At 36.8% G+C, this 12,857-nt stretch overlaps 1 pseudogene; it reads right to left on the bottom strand.

The window, feature by feature from the left end:
- LOC136171891 (craniofacial development protein 2 pseudogene) overlaps positions 1 to 7,067 on the bottom strand; it is a 201,587-nt pseudogene extending 194,520 nt beyond the window's left edge.
- Between the last annotated feature and the right edge of the window lie 5,790 nt (positions 7,068 to 12,857).

Genomic DNA, 12,857 nt, shown 5'->3' with positions numbered 1-12,857 from the left:
TTATAAGGGATATCGCCAACAAGACTACTAGGTACTGAGGGGATAAAATGAAAGGGGCACTGCCAGAAAGCCTGAAGAGCAGGCTGAGAACTCATACAGAGAGGAGGCAGGTCTATATTAGAGATCGGAGTAGTGCCCCTGAGAATAATCTCTGAGAAATCCCAGGATAACTCATGAAAAAGAACCAGGAGTTGTTCACCTGCTATACAGAGAGCCAACCTCAGATTGCAATTGATCCAGCTAATTAAGAGCTTGATCTGTTCACCTGATGTTCTGCCCTGACTGGAGGAATCAGAAACACTATAAGCAGGAGGGAGAGAAGTCAGAGCCAGACAGAGGCAGCCATGCCCCTTGTCAGAGCAGGCTCCCAAGTCTGAGGCAGGCACGCAGTCACATTCATGGAAGGTATGAATCTGGAATTTTCCTTTAGGCATTGGATGGAGATTAATTACCTAAAAGTTGCCTCTGCAACTAACATGATCAGAGCAGTTGGTAATTTCGAAAAATAATGAAAAAGCAGGGAATCTACCTGGTATTTCATTCCATGCCCAGAAATTAAAATTAGGGAAGTTTAAAAATTATTTTCTGCTTGCAACCTAAGAAGATCATTTCACGCTATGAACTAGTCATATTCACAGTTGCATGGAATTTTGTAATTTTCTACAATGAATAAAAACTATTATAAAGCAGAAAAACTGCCACTGTTTAAATGTGGATAGGTGTGTGTGTATGTGGGTATGTATGTATGTGTGTGTGAATATCGGTGTATTTGATGTCAAGACAAATGATCAATTCAAACAATTCAGTCCAAAATGTCAGACTAGATGTTTGGCACAAGACGGGTGTAAACAACTTCAGCATTGACTGAATTTTTAACATTTCAACCAGTTATCTGAATGTCATGGAGATCAAAATATGAATGTAGTGACCTAAGATCTTTAGCAGAAAGGTTGCGCTTTTTAGAATTTTACTTTCTATGCAGTATAGATTAATTTGGTAACTAAACAATTTCCCCCTGTTTTGCCTTTTAATAATTCACAGGAAGCTCATCAGTTGCAGATAAAAAGTTCACAACATTTTGTTTCAAGAAAATATTTTAGCACACGATAGCATGATTACTTTGCAATAAACGTTTACTAAGATTAGAGTACATCTTTCATCCAGTCAAGGCTACAAATTAATTACATAACATTTTGCTCTCTCCACAAACCACACCAGCTATTCTTGCATTCCCTGTTGAACTATTTACAAAGCCAGAGGTGATGAAAACAGTAACATATCATAGGACATACTCTTATGATGTAATATGAGCTGTTTTTAGCCTCTAACCTTTGTCTCATACTTCACAGCAAATGTATGAAAATATTAACATTTATGAAATTCTTAAGTCTTTCCTTTCTTGTGTCTTTTATGTCTCAATATTTTTTTTTTTTAAACTTCTATTAAATGTGTGTTGGGCTTCCCAAGTGGAGCAGTGGTAAAGAATCTGCCTGCTAATGCAGGAGATGTGTTCGATCCCTAGGGAATGTCAACCCACTCCAGTATTCTTGCCTGGAAAATTCCATGAACAGAGGAGCCTGGTGGGTTATAGTCCATGGGGTTGCAAAGAGTTGGACACAACTGAGCACATGCACAAAAACACAAATATGTTCTGTTAACGTCTAAAAAATACATCTTTATTTTAGGTAATAAGGATACATGAAGGACAGAAATGGTAGGGACCTAACAGAAGCAGAAGATATTAAGAAGAAGTAGCAAGAATACACAGAAGAACTATACAAAAAAAGATCTTCATGACCCAGATAATAATGATGGTGTGATCACTCACTTAGATCCAGATATCTTGGAATGTGAAGTCAAGTTGGCCTTAGGAAGCATCACTATGAACAAAGCTAGTGGAGGTGATGGAATTCCAGTTGAGCTATTTCAAATCCTAAAAGATGATGCTGTGAAAGTGCTGCACTCAATATGCCAGCAAATTTGGAAAACTCAGCAGTGGCCAAAGGACTGGAAAAGTTCAGTTTTCATTCCAATCCCAAAAAAGGCAATGCCAAAGAATGCTCAAACTACCTCACAATTGCACTCATCTCACACGCTAGTAAAGTAATGGTCAAAGTTCTCCAAGCCAGGCTTCAGCAATATGTGAAACTTGAACTTCCAGATGTTCAAGTTGATTTTAAAAAAGGCAGAGGAACCAGAGATCAAATTGCCAACATCCGCTGGATCATTGAAAAAGCAAGAGAGTTCCAGAGAAACATCTATTTCTGCTTTATTGACTATGCCAAATCCTTTGACTGTGTGGATCACAATAAACTGTGGAAAATTCTGAAAGAGATGGGAACACCAGACCACCTGACATGCCTCTTGAGAACTTTATATGCAGGTCAGGAAGCAAGAGTTAGAACTGGACATGGACCAACAGACTGGTTCCAAATAGGAAAATGAGTATGTCAATGCTGTACATTGTCACCCTGCTTATTTAACTTATATGTAGTGTACATCATGAGAAACGCTGGGCTGGAGGAAGCACAAGCTGGACTCAAGATTGCCGGGAGAAATATCAATAACCTCAGATATGCAGATGACACCACCCTTATGGCAGAAAGTGATGAGGAACTAAAGACCCTCTTGATGAAAGTAAAAGAGGAGAGTGAAAACGTTGGCTTAAAGCTCAACATTCAGAAAACTAAGATCATGGCATCTGGTCCCATCACTTCATGGGAAGTAGATGGGGAAACAGTGGCTGACTTTATTTTTCTGGGCTCCAAAATTGCTGCAGATGGTGACTGCAGCCATGAAATTAAAAGATGCTTACTCCTTGGAAGGAAAGTTATGACCCACCCTAGACATCATATTGAAAAGCAGAAACATGACTTTGTCAGCAAAGTTCCATCTAGTCAAGGCTATGGTTTTTCCATTAGTTATGTATGGATGTGAGAGTTGGACTATAAAGAAAGCTGAACACGAAGAATTGATGCTTTTGAACTGTGGTATTGGAGAAGACTCTTGAGAGTCCCTTGGACTGCAAGGAGATTCAACCAGTCCATCCTAAAGAAGATCGGTCCTGGGTGTTCATTGGAAGGACTGATGTTGAAGATGAAACTCCAGTACTTTGGCCACCTGATGCTAAGAGCTGACTCATTGGAAAAGACCCTGATGCTGGGAAAGATTGAGGGCAGAAGGAAAAAGGGATAACAGAGGATGAGATGGTTGGATGGCATCACCGACTTAAAGGACATGGTTTGGGTGGATTTCAGGAGTTGGTGATGGGACAGGGAGGCCTGTCGTGCTGCAATTCATGGGGTTGCAAAGAATCAGATATGACTGAGCAACTGAAGTGAACTGAAGGAATACAGAAATGGCTCTTCTCACAAAATATTTTAAGTCTTATTAAGGAAATAGGCATGCAAATAATTTTAATTCAAGCTAATATATGCTAAAATGGGGGCGCATGAAGTAGAAAGATTAAACTCTTCATGCTTTCTAGGAGAACTGAGGACAGCTTCATAGGGAAGACTATACACTGACTCTTCATTTCATAGCAAAAGCTGTGAAAACAGTGAGACTGCTCCCTTTCACTTGCTATTTTTTTTTCATTAAATTATTTACATGATAAACATTTACTCTTTATTCACTTACATTTACTGAGGCCCAACTCTAGGCTAGACAAAGAAATATTTGCTGTCTTTTCATAGATAATTTCACTAATATTGTATTCTTAAATTTTTCTTGAAAGATAGGTTAATATTAAACAACATTTCTGGAAGCTATGAGTAAAGTTTGTTTCTAGGCTGCTTAAAAATATTGCAAACTCCCTATTTAACTCTAATTTTAGATCCAGTTATTGACAATTTTTCAGTATTTTACACAGTCTATAATTTATTTCTTTTCCTTCATAAATGAACATATGTATTTAATCCCAAGCACCTTGTGACGGGAGCTAAAGATTTTGAAAAGCATGCATGTGTGCTCAGACGTGTCTGATTCTTTGTGACCCCGTGGACAGGAGCTGGTCAGGCTCCTCTATCCTTGGGACTTCTCAGGCGAGAATACTGGAGATATTGTTGCTTCGTCCTCCCGGGGTCTATCCGATCCAGGGATCAAATTCACGTCTCTTACATCTCCTGTATTGGCAGGCGGGTTCTTTACCTCTAGTGCCACCTGAGATTCCCTTGAAAAGCATAGATTTCTCTTTTTGCTTAATTCATATTTGAATTATGAGATACTGTATGCTATTAATACTTCTCACTAGTGTTGCTTATCCTTAATAAGTAAAAATACAATGTAATGCTCAAATAGTCACATAGACACTGTGTTTAGACAAGTGCGTTGAAATGGATCTTTCTGCTGGCAGACAGTAATGCAACATGTGAGCATCAGCTTGTCCTCTCTAAGTGGGTGGTATTTTTACATTGGCATAAAATCCGTTCTACCATTTAAGATAATTTTCATCATCTTCCATATATTAATCATAGTAAAGCATAACAAGTTGGATTTAAAGTAGATGATATCCCTCAAATCAAACTAATTATGTACATTCAGATGATTTCTACTGCATGAAATAAGGAATAATGTGGTTACAAAATAGTCTGCTTGTTAAAAAGATTATTTATTTTGATCATCCCAATGGATAATGTCATATGATCTTAAAATATTTCTAATTCTTAATTTAATAAAAAAATTTAAAAGTATCAAAGCTGCATAATTTAAAATCTATTAAACAAATATTTATTCACTGAATACTATGTAGGGTCTAGCTAAACAGGGAAAAAATGCCCTGTTCTTCCTTTCAAAGAAATTTCAGAGTAGAGGGGGATAAGTTAAGTTCTAGGATTAGGAATTCTTTTCCACAAAAACACATGAAGAGACTCTTCAGAGAATCTAGTGAAATTTCCTTAATACTTAACAGTAGCATCAGATAGAGTTGTGGATAGATTTCTGAAGTCATTTCCCTTTTCTGAAAACAAGAATATATTTAAAAATAGCTGATCTTGAAACTATTCAAATTGCTTTCCTGACTAGCTTTTTTAATCTTCCATCATCTGTCCACTTCTGGGACAGTAATTGTTCTTATATGTTTGATCACGCCTATTACTTTTACTGCCTTAGTTCTTTTCCCTTCATAGTATCAAACAGCCTTAAAGTTGTATTACAATTACTCCAGACATCTGTGATTGTATTTTGCAACAAAAAATTAAAAACAAAATCCAAAACAACATCAAAACTACACATTTTTCTCTATCAAATAACTGTGCTATTTGTCACCATGTCCTATTTTCAAATCCCTCATATACCTCCCTATTTTACCCTTCCCTTGATCCTTTCCTGAAAAGGTTCTTTTCAGGAAAGATAATTCTAATGTGCAATTCCATTTTTATTCTAAGCCTTTATTCAGAAAACAATTGTAAAGGAAGATAAATTGTCTAAAAATTGTTTTCAATTATTTAAAATGTAATGTTTTTCTCTTCAGAAGAACTTTTAATCATTCTCTCTCTGAAGACAAGAGGTATTTCACATGATTGATTTTTCTATCAAGAGTGTTCAATGTCATGAAATTTAGTATAAAATTAAAATTATCTAGCTCTTTGCTATTCATTAATCAGAACCTAATTCATTTTTTGAAGAAGACATACATTTCTTTTCTTTGGACTGACTAAATATCCGATTGCTTCAAAAAAACATTTTGAGTAAGTGAAATTCCTAACCTAAATGGAAAATGTAATCCATCTCAAACTTGCTCATAGTTAGCTTTTATCTTTTTTCCTGTAATGCTACAAATTCATCTATTTCTCTTTCTCTTCCCCTCTCCTCTCACTCTCCACCTCTCTCTTTCTTCATCCTCAATAACTTTTTGTTGTTTTTTTTTTCCCTCATGGCAAAAGACAAAAGATCTAGAGTCAGAAGGATGATATTTTCTATTTTAAGCCAGGAAAAAAATTAAAAATAAGTGAATAAGACATTGACACTTTCAGAATTCCTAGTAAGCATTTTATTGAATTTAATAGTCTTCAAGTGCAAAGGGATTGTCTTTTACATCTCTGACTAGAAAAGTCAGAGATTCAGTTAGAGACTTTTCATAGAAACTTAGGTGCATCAATTTTTCTTACTGGACAGGACTTTAAGAACTGATATACTGACGCCATTATCGTGATAAGGTGCTGGAGGTTCAGAGGTGAGAAGTGTCTTTCTCCTTGTCATCCAGCTCACTGGCTCACCATCTGCTGGCAAACAAGATCTAGCTTTGTGCCCCACCTCAGAGGAGACAGGTTTATCCGGGCTTGGCGATCACAGTTACTCCTCTTCAGGTCACGATTCCTCCATGAACCATGAGGAGCATTCAGTGAGGAAGAATTTCCAGAAATTCACTTTGAGAAGTCTGGCCCCCAACTTGTCCTATATTGTGGGTTGAGCCCACATGGGAAAGGGCTCTGCACTGGTAACCCTTGGCTTTATAGAAACTGTCCAGAGTTAAGCAACTAAAGAATATTAGTGTGTTTTTGTGAATCTATACAAGTTTTATGATGGTAATTTACTAGTTTCTCCTACAACAACTAGATAACAGTTGAAATTTTACTAAATATGCTCAGTCATGTCCAACTCTTTGGGACCCTTTGGACCGTAGTCCATCAGGCTTCGCTGTCATTTTTGAGACTGCACCCAAGTACTGCATTTCAGACTCTCTTGTTGACTATGAGGGCTACTCCATTTCTTCTGAGGGATTCTTGCCCACAGTAGTAGATGTAATGGTCATCTGAATTAAATTCGCCCATTCCCTTTCATTTTACTTCACTGACTCCTAAAACGTCGATGTTCACACTTGCCATCGCCTGCTTGACCACATCTAATTTACCTTGATTCATGGACCTAACATTCCAGGTTCTTTTGCAATATTGTTCCTTACAGCATCGGACTTTATTTTTATCACCAGACACATCCACAACTTAGTGTTGTTTCTGCTTTGGCCCAGCTGCTTCATTCTTTCTGGAGTTATTAGTAATTGCTCTCCCTTCTTCCCCAGTGGCATATTGGACGCCTTCTGACCTGTGGGACTCATCTTCTGGTGTCATGTCCTTTTGCCTTTTCATACCCTTCATGGGGTTCTCCAGGCAAGAATACTGGAGTGGGTTGCCATTCCCTCCTTCAGTGGACCACATTTTGTCAGAACTCTTCAACATTACCTGCCTGTCTGGGGTGGACCTCCACAGCATGGCTCATAGCTTCACTTGAGTTACACAAGCCCTTTCACCATGACAAAGCTGTGATCCATGAAGGAAGTATAAGGGAGTATAATCTGCTAAAATGCAGCATTATGCTGTATACCTGAAACAAATATAATATTGTTAATCAACTGTACTTTAATAAAAAAGATAAATATATATTGCTTTTATAATCAGAAAAAGCTATATATTTATATCCAAATGGGCTAATGCAGTGTTATAATTGTTCACACTTTTGAACATTTACTTCGAAGTGTGTTAGTTTCTCAGTCATGTCTGACTCTTTGCGACCCCATGGACTGTAGCCCAGTAAGCTCCTCCATCCCTGGGATTTTCCAGGCAAGAATACTGAAGTATGTTGCTGTTTCCATCTCCAGGGTATCTTCCCAACTCAGAGATGAAATTCAGATGTCCTGCTTTGCAGGCAGACTTTTTACCATCTGAGCCACCAGTGTAAGCATATTAAAAGATATAATGAATTGACTGTTTTAGAAAAATCCACCCTCAAAGTCCAATCCAAACTCAAATAGCCCTTTGAATGCAAAACAGTACTTCCTTCTAGAGAAATCTTACAGTTGAAAACAATTTTAATTAAAATGTTTTAATTTGGAAACTTGAAGCTGGTTAGTTCATTCCCTAGTCTGTGCTTAGTTATATGTTACTTCAACCTGTCTATGCTCCTCTCTACATCAAGTCTCCCAGTGATTATAACTATATTATGGGTGGCTTTGGGTTCTGTCTTCTAGTCTCCCACTGCTCTTTCATAAACAGGTAATAATGATGATAATAGCAATAATAGTAATGATAATAAAACAGCTATTATTTACCATCAGCATTAGACATCCTAATGTGTATCACTTAACTGTCATTGCAACCCAATGGAATATCGTCATCATTTACAGAAGAGAAATATGTGCAAGATAAATAATTTGTCCATGAGGTGGTAGAACAAAGATTCAAAAGAAATCTTTTTTGTGTAAAAGAATGTAATAAACATATCTAAATCCTTTAAATACAAAATTTCTCTTTTGGGAAACATTGAAATCCTTAATGATTGAGGAATGCAAGATCTGGCAGGAGTGTGTCTTCTGCTGAGTGATATGATCTTTCTGTACCACAGAGCACACAGAGAGATTTGAGTCTAATACTAGATATGACAGAACTTGTATTAAACATGAACATGTTTCATGGGGCATAAAAGCTACAGATTACCTCAACAATTACTGAAGTCAAATCTGCTTCCTTCTTGTACATTCCCCACAGGCATGCCCTTGGCAAACACCACATCTCTAGCACTTCCAAAAAGTCTCCAAGGAAGAATTATAATACTGTATGTTAAAATTCCAAATATTTAAAAATAATTTCTCTTCTTAAAATAATGTCTGACATTTATCTATGAGAATGTGCCACCTGCTGTAATGAACTGATCAGAAGAGAAAAAAGGAAAAGTGAACCAACAGAGTGAGAATAATGGATTATTATGAAAATGAATTACTTTGTAGAGCACACTCAGGAAGCTTGACACTGGGAATTAGCCCCTGCGTGTATATGTGTATTCTTTATATTCTCCCAAAGAATCCAAACTACAGTGTGTGTATATGTGTGTGTGTGAGTGTTCCATCTTAGAGAACTAGTTCCTTATCTGTTTACTCACTACCACCTCGAGAGAGGGAGAGAGTGAAAGATATAGAGAAGGAGATTAGATTTGTCTTCAAACCTGTTCTGAAAATAGCTTGGCAATAATTTCAGAGGCCCCAGTACCACTGAAATATAAGCAGTGCAGATTTGCATATTTAGAATTGCTCTTTAAATTTAAAAAATAGATTTATTTCTTCGGCTGCATCAGGTCTTAGTTGCAGCAAGTGGGATCTTCGTTGCCTTATGTGAGATCTTTGGGTGCAGTGCATGGACACTCCAGTTGTGGGCTTGGGCCTCTGGAATGTGTGGACTCAATAGTTGCAGTGCACCTGAGTTGCTCTGCAGCATGTGAGGTCTTGGTTCTCCAACCAGGGACCATCTCACATCCCCTGCTTTGCAAGGTAGATTCTTAACCTCTGGACCACCAGGGAAGTCCCAGCTCTTTAAATTTTGTATTTACTTGAATGAGTACCCTAGACTGCCTGAGTTAGAAACGTTTTCTTTCCTGTAGGACAAAGAATTTACTTTTCTTTCCCTTTTTTGGAAAAGATCAATAGTCTTGTATAAATATCAACAAATTATTTTCAAAAAGTTTAAATTATTTTATTTTTGAACAAGCAGTATGAGAGTTTACCTGTCTCACTGAAGCTTTAAATATTAATATTGTTAATTATTGCTAATTTGATAGTTTAAAATTTTACTTCATTTCTGTGTTAATTTGCATTTTTTTTCTCAGAATGAGTACATTTTCATGAATTTATCAATCATATGTATTTCTTTTGTGAACTCTCTCCAGATTTGCCATTTCCATTATTTGTGGGTTTTGACACTTTCTTTAGAATATCCTCATAGACTCTAGGTATTATCGGATTGCTTTATTTATTACCAATAGTTAATATTTTATTTTCAACTTGTAATTTTAATTTTTTATTCAAGCATTTTAATGTTTTAGGTCAAGTCTATTAATCTTTCATTTTATGATACAGTCTATCATTTTGACATACAGAATGTTATTCCTATCCAGAAATAAGGCAAATATTCACATATATTTTTTTCTAGCTTTTTAAACTGTTCATTTTTTTTTCAGTTAATACTTTTGTACAATTGGAATTGTTTTGTGAAAGTGAGAGAAATGCATCAATTTCTTGCTAATTTCTCAACATATTTTATTGAATAAAACAAAATTTCACCAATTATGGTGTTTATTAAAGAAAATCTTGTGCACCATCAGTCAAGTCAGGCATCATCAAAAGAAGGCCAATGGGCAGCCTCCTACAACTTTTCTTAGAAAGGCAATTCCATGATGAATTTGCTGTATTTCAGGGTCTGACTTTCTGCTTGCCATCGTCCAAGTCATGATTTGTCAACACATCAAAAATAGGTTTTTCTTCTAGGAACGATATATCTAAATCAAATTCACACAGGACTGGTACACAAAGTTGTATGTCAATGAATTTATTTACAGTGAGAAGTGTTAACTGCCACAATGACCATGCACTCATGTCACCAGGATCAGTGCTTTTATTTCAATAAGGCAGAAGGTCACATAGCTCAGAAAAATAATCAAAAATGACTGGGATGGAAATTTCCGGGAAGTCCAATGGTTAGGACTTTGTGCTTTCACTTCCTGGTGGTGGTGGTCACTAAGTCATGTCCAACTCTTGAGACCCCATGGACTGTAGCTTGCCAGGTTCCTCTGTCCATAGAATTTTCCAGGCAAGAATACTGGAGTGGGTTACCATTTCCTTCTCCAGGGCATCTTCCCAAACCAGGGATTGAATCTGGGTCTCCCACATTGCACGCAGATTCTTCACTAACTGACCTACCAGGGAAGTCTTCATTTTCTGGGGCTGGGTTCAATCCTTGGTTGAGGAATTAAGATCCTGCAAGCCAGGGGACATGGTCAAAAACAAAACAAAACAAAAAAAAATCGCTTGCTTTGTTTGTCACTAGTCAACTGATGCTTTACAATGTACCCAATTGTATGACTACTTAATGATAATTTTATATGCATAATTATATGCTAATTTCACAATTCAGCTCTTTGAGAGTAAGCTAATTTCCAAGTTCTTAAAAATATAATTAACTCTAACACCAAAATGCTGTAATAATGTTGCTACTTCTTATCTTTTTCTGTTTGTGTTAAATTCCTGTTTATTCATAAAATAGTTCAACTTTCCTTTAACTATGTGCGTGTATGTGTGCTGTCGGTTCAGTTGTGTCTGACTCTTTATGACTCTATGGACCCTATACAACCCTGTAGCCTTCCAGGCTCCTCTGTCCATGGGGATTCTCCATGCAAGAATACTGGAGTAAGTAGCCATGCCCTCCTCCAGGGGGTCGTCCCAACCCAGGGATAGAACCCACCTCTCTTACCTCTCCTTCATTGTCAGGTGGGTTCTTTCCCACTAGTGCCACCTGGGAAGCCCTCTTTTAACTACAGTATTGGTTAAATATGTTTTTATATCTGGTAGGGAAATTTAGTTTTACCCTGTTTCAAACTATTTGTAGCTATTTTTGCCTCTTATTTAGGAACAATTTTAGAAGAACCTTAGTTTCTGAATAAGAAAAAAGTGACACTTGGAGATTATTATTGACCTCAAGTTCAATAAATAAATATTAGAACTGAGATCTTTATATTCTTAGGCCTTCCATTCAGAAGAGCATGATTTGTCTTTTCATTGGTTCAGTGCTTGTATATTAATAAAATCTTATTTCACTCAGGTTCTACATAATGTTGTACTATTTTATATATTTTGTGGGGGTGGGTTATGGACAAGATCTTTTTTCACTGTAAACTTTCATTGCTGGTATCCAGAAAAGTTATTTCCAAAAATAGTTATTTGAGATAGTCATATCCAGGCCATTTGCTGAAATGTCTCATTATACTTTATCCATTTATGCCTACTAGGTCCAGTTTCATCCAGATATTTTTATTCATAAACAAAAGATTTCTGACCAGTTATCAGGTGCAATGTGAACATAATAAGGAACTTATAACCAGTACATGAAGGGAACTTGTCCTAGTGAATGTGAATGAATAAAAAGAAAAATGGATAAAGAGATAACATTTAAAAGAGGAAGAATAAATATCTAGCTTAGAGATTCAGTACATTCTTATGTGATGCTTTATGCATTTTCTTCAAGCAACTGTCCTTACCTTCAATTATAGATTTGCTTGTTCTTGCTAATACATGCAGTTGCTCTATCTCATTTGATTCAGTGTTGCACTTTTTAAAAGACATAATTTTATAATATATAAAATTTTAAGGAATCATTATCAAAAAGACTTGACTCTAGATATCACTGTTCAGATATCTGAATTTCAGGCAAACTGTCTGTGAATATGGATCGATCCTACAAGAATCACAGTCAGTCCAGTGGAATACAGTAAACTAGTAACCACTGTTTTACCTTTAGCAAGTTTTAAGCTATGATTGATCTCTTTGGATTGAAGATGTTGAAAATACAGAGTGTATAAAAGTCGTTCGAACCTTGGGAAACCATGCACTGTGAACTCAGTGGACCTTCTAGGTAGTCCCATGTTGTCTTAGTGGTGAAGAACCCGCCTGCCAAGCAGGAGATGCAGGTTTCATCCCTGGGTCGGGAAGATTCCCTGGAGTAGGAAATGGCAACCTGCTCCAGTATTCTTGCCTGGGAAATTCTGCAGCCGGAGGAGCCTAGCAGGCTTCAGTCCAGAAGGCCACAAAGAATCGAACATGACTAAGCACAGTACCAAGACAAAAGTTTTCACATTTAGGGCCTGAAAAGTCCTACATTCAACTAAACAGAATTGGGACTGTTTTCTTACAGGAAATCTCTAAAGAGACTGTCTTAATCCATTTACCACGCTATAACAAAATACCTCAGACTAGGAGGATTAAAAACAACAACATTTTATTCTTTCAGTTCTAGATGCTCAAAGTCCCAAATTTAGGGTGCCAGCATTGTCAGGTGAGGGCCCTATTCCAAGTTGCAGACTTCTCATTATATAGGTTGGAA

This window comes from Muntiacus reevesi, chromosome 7, assembly GCF_963930625.1.
Source record: "Muntiacus reevesi chromosome 7, mMunRee1.1, whole genome shotgun sequence".
NCBI classification, from domain to species: Eukaryota; Metazoa; Chordata; class Mammalia; order Artiodactyla; family Cervidae; genus Muntiacus; species Muntiacus reevesi.
The sequence above is the reverse complement of the archived record's forward strand: the minus strand, read 5'-3'. Positions and strand labels throughout refer to the sequence as shown.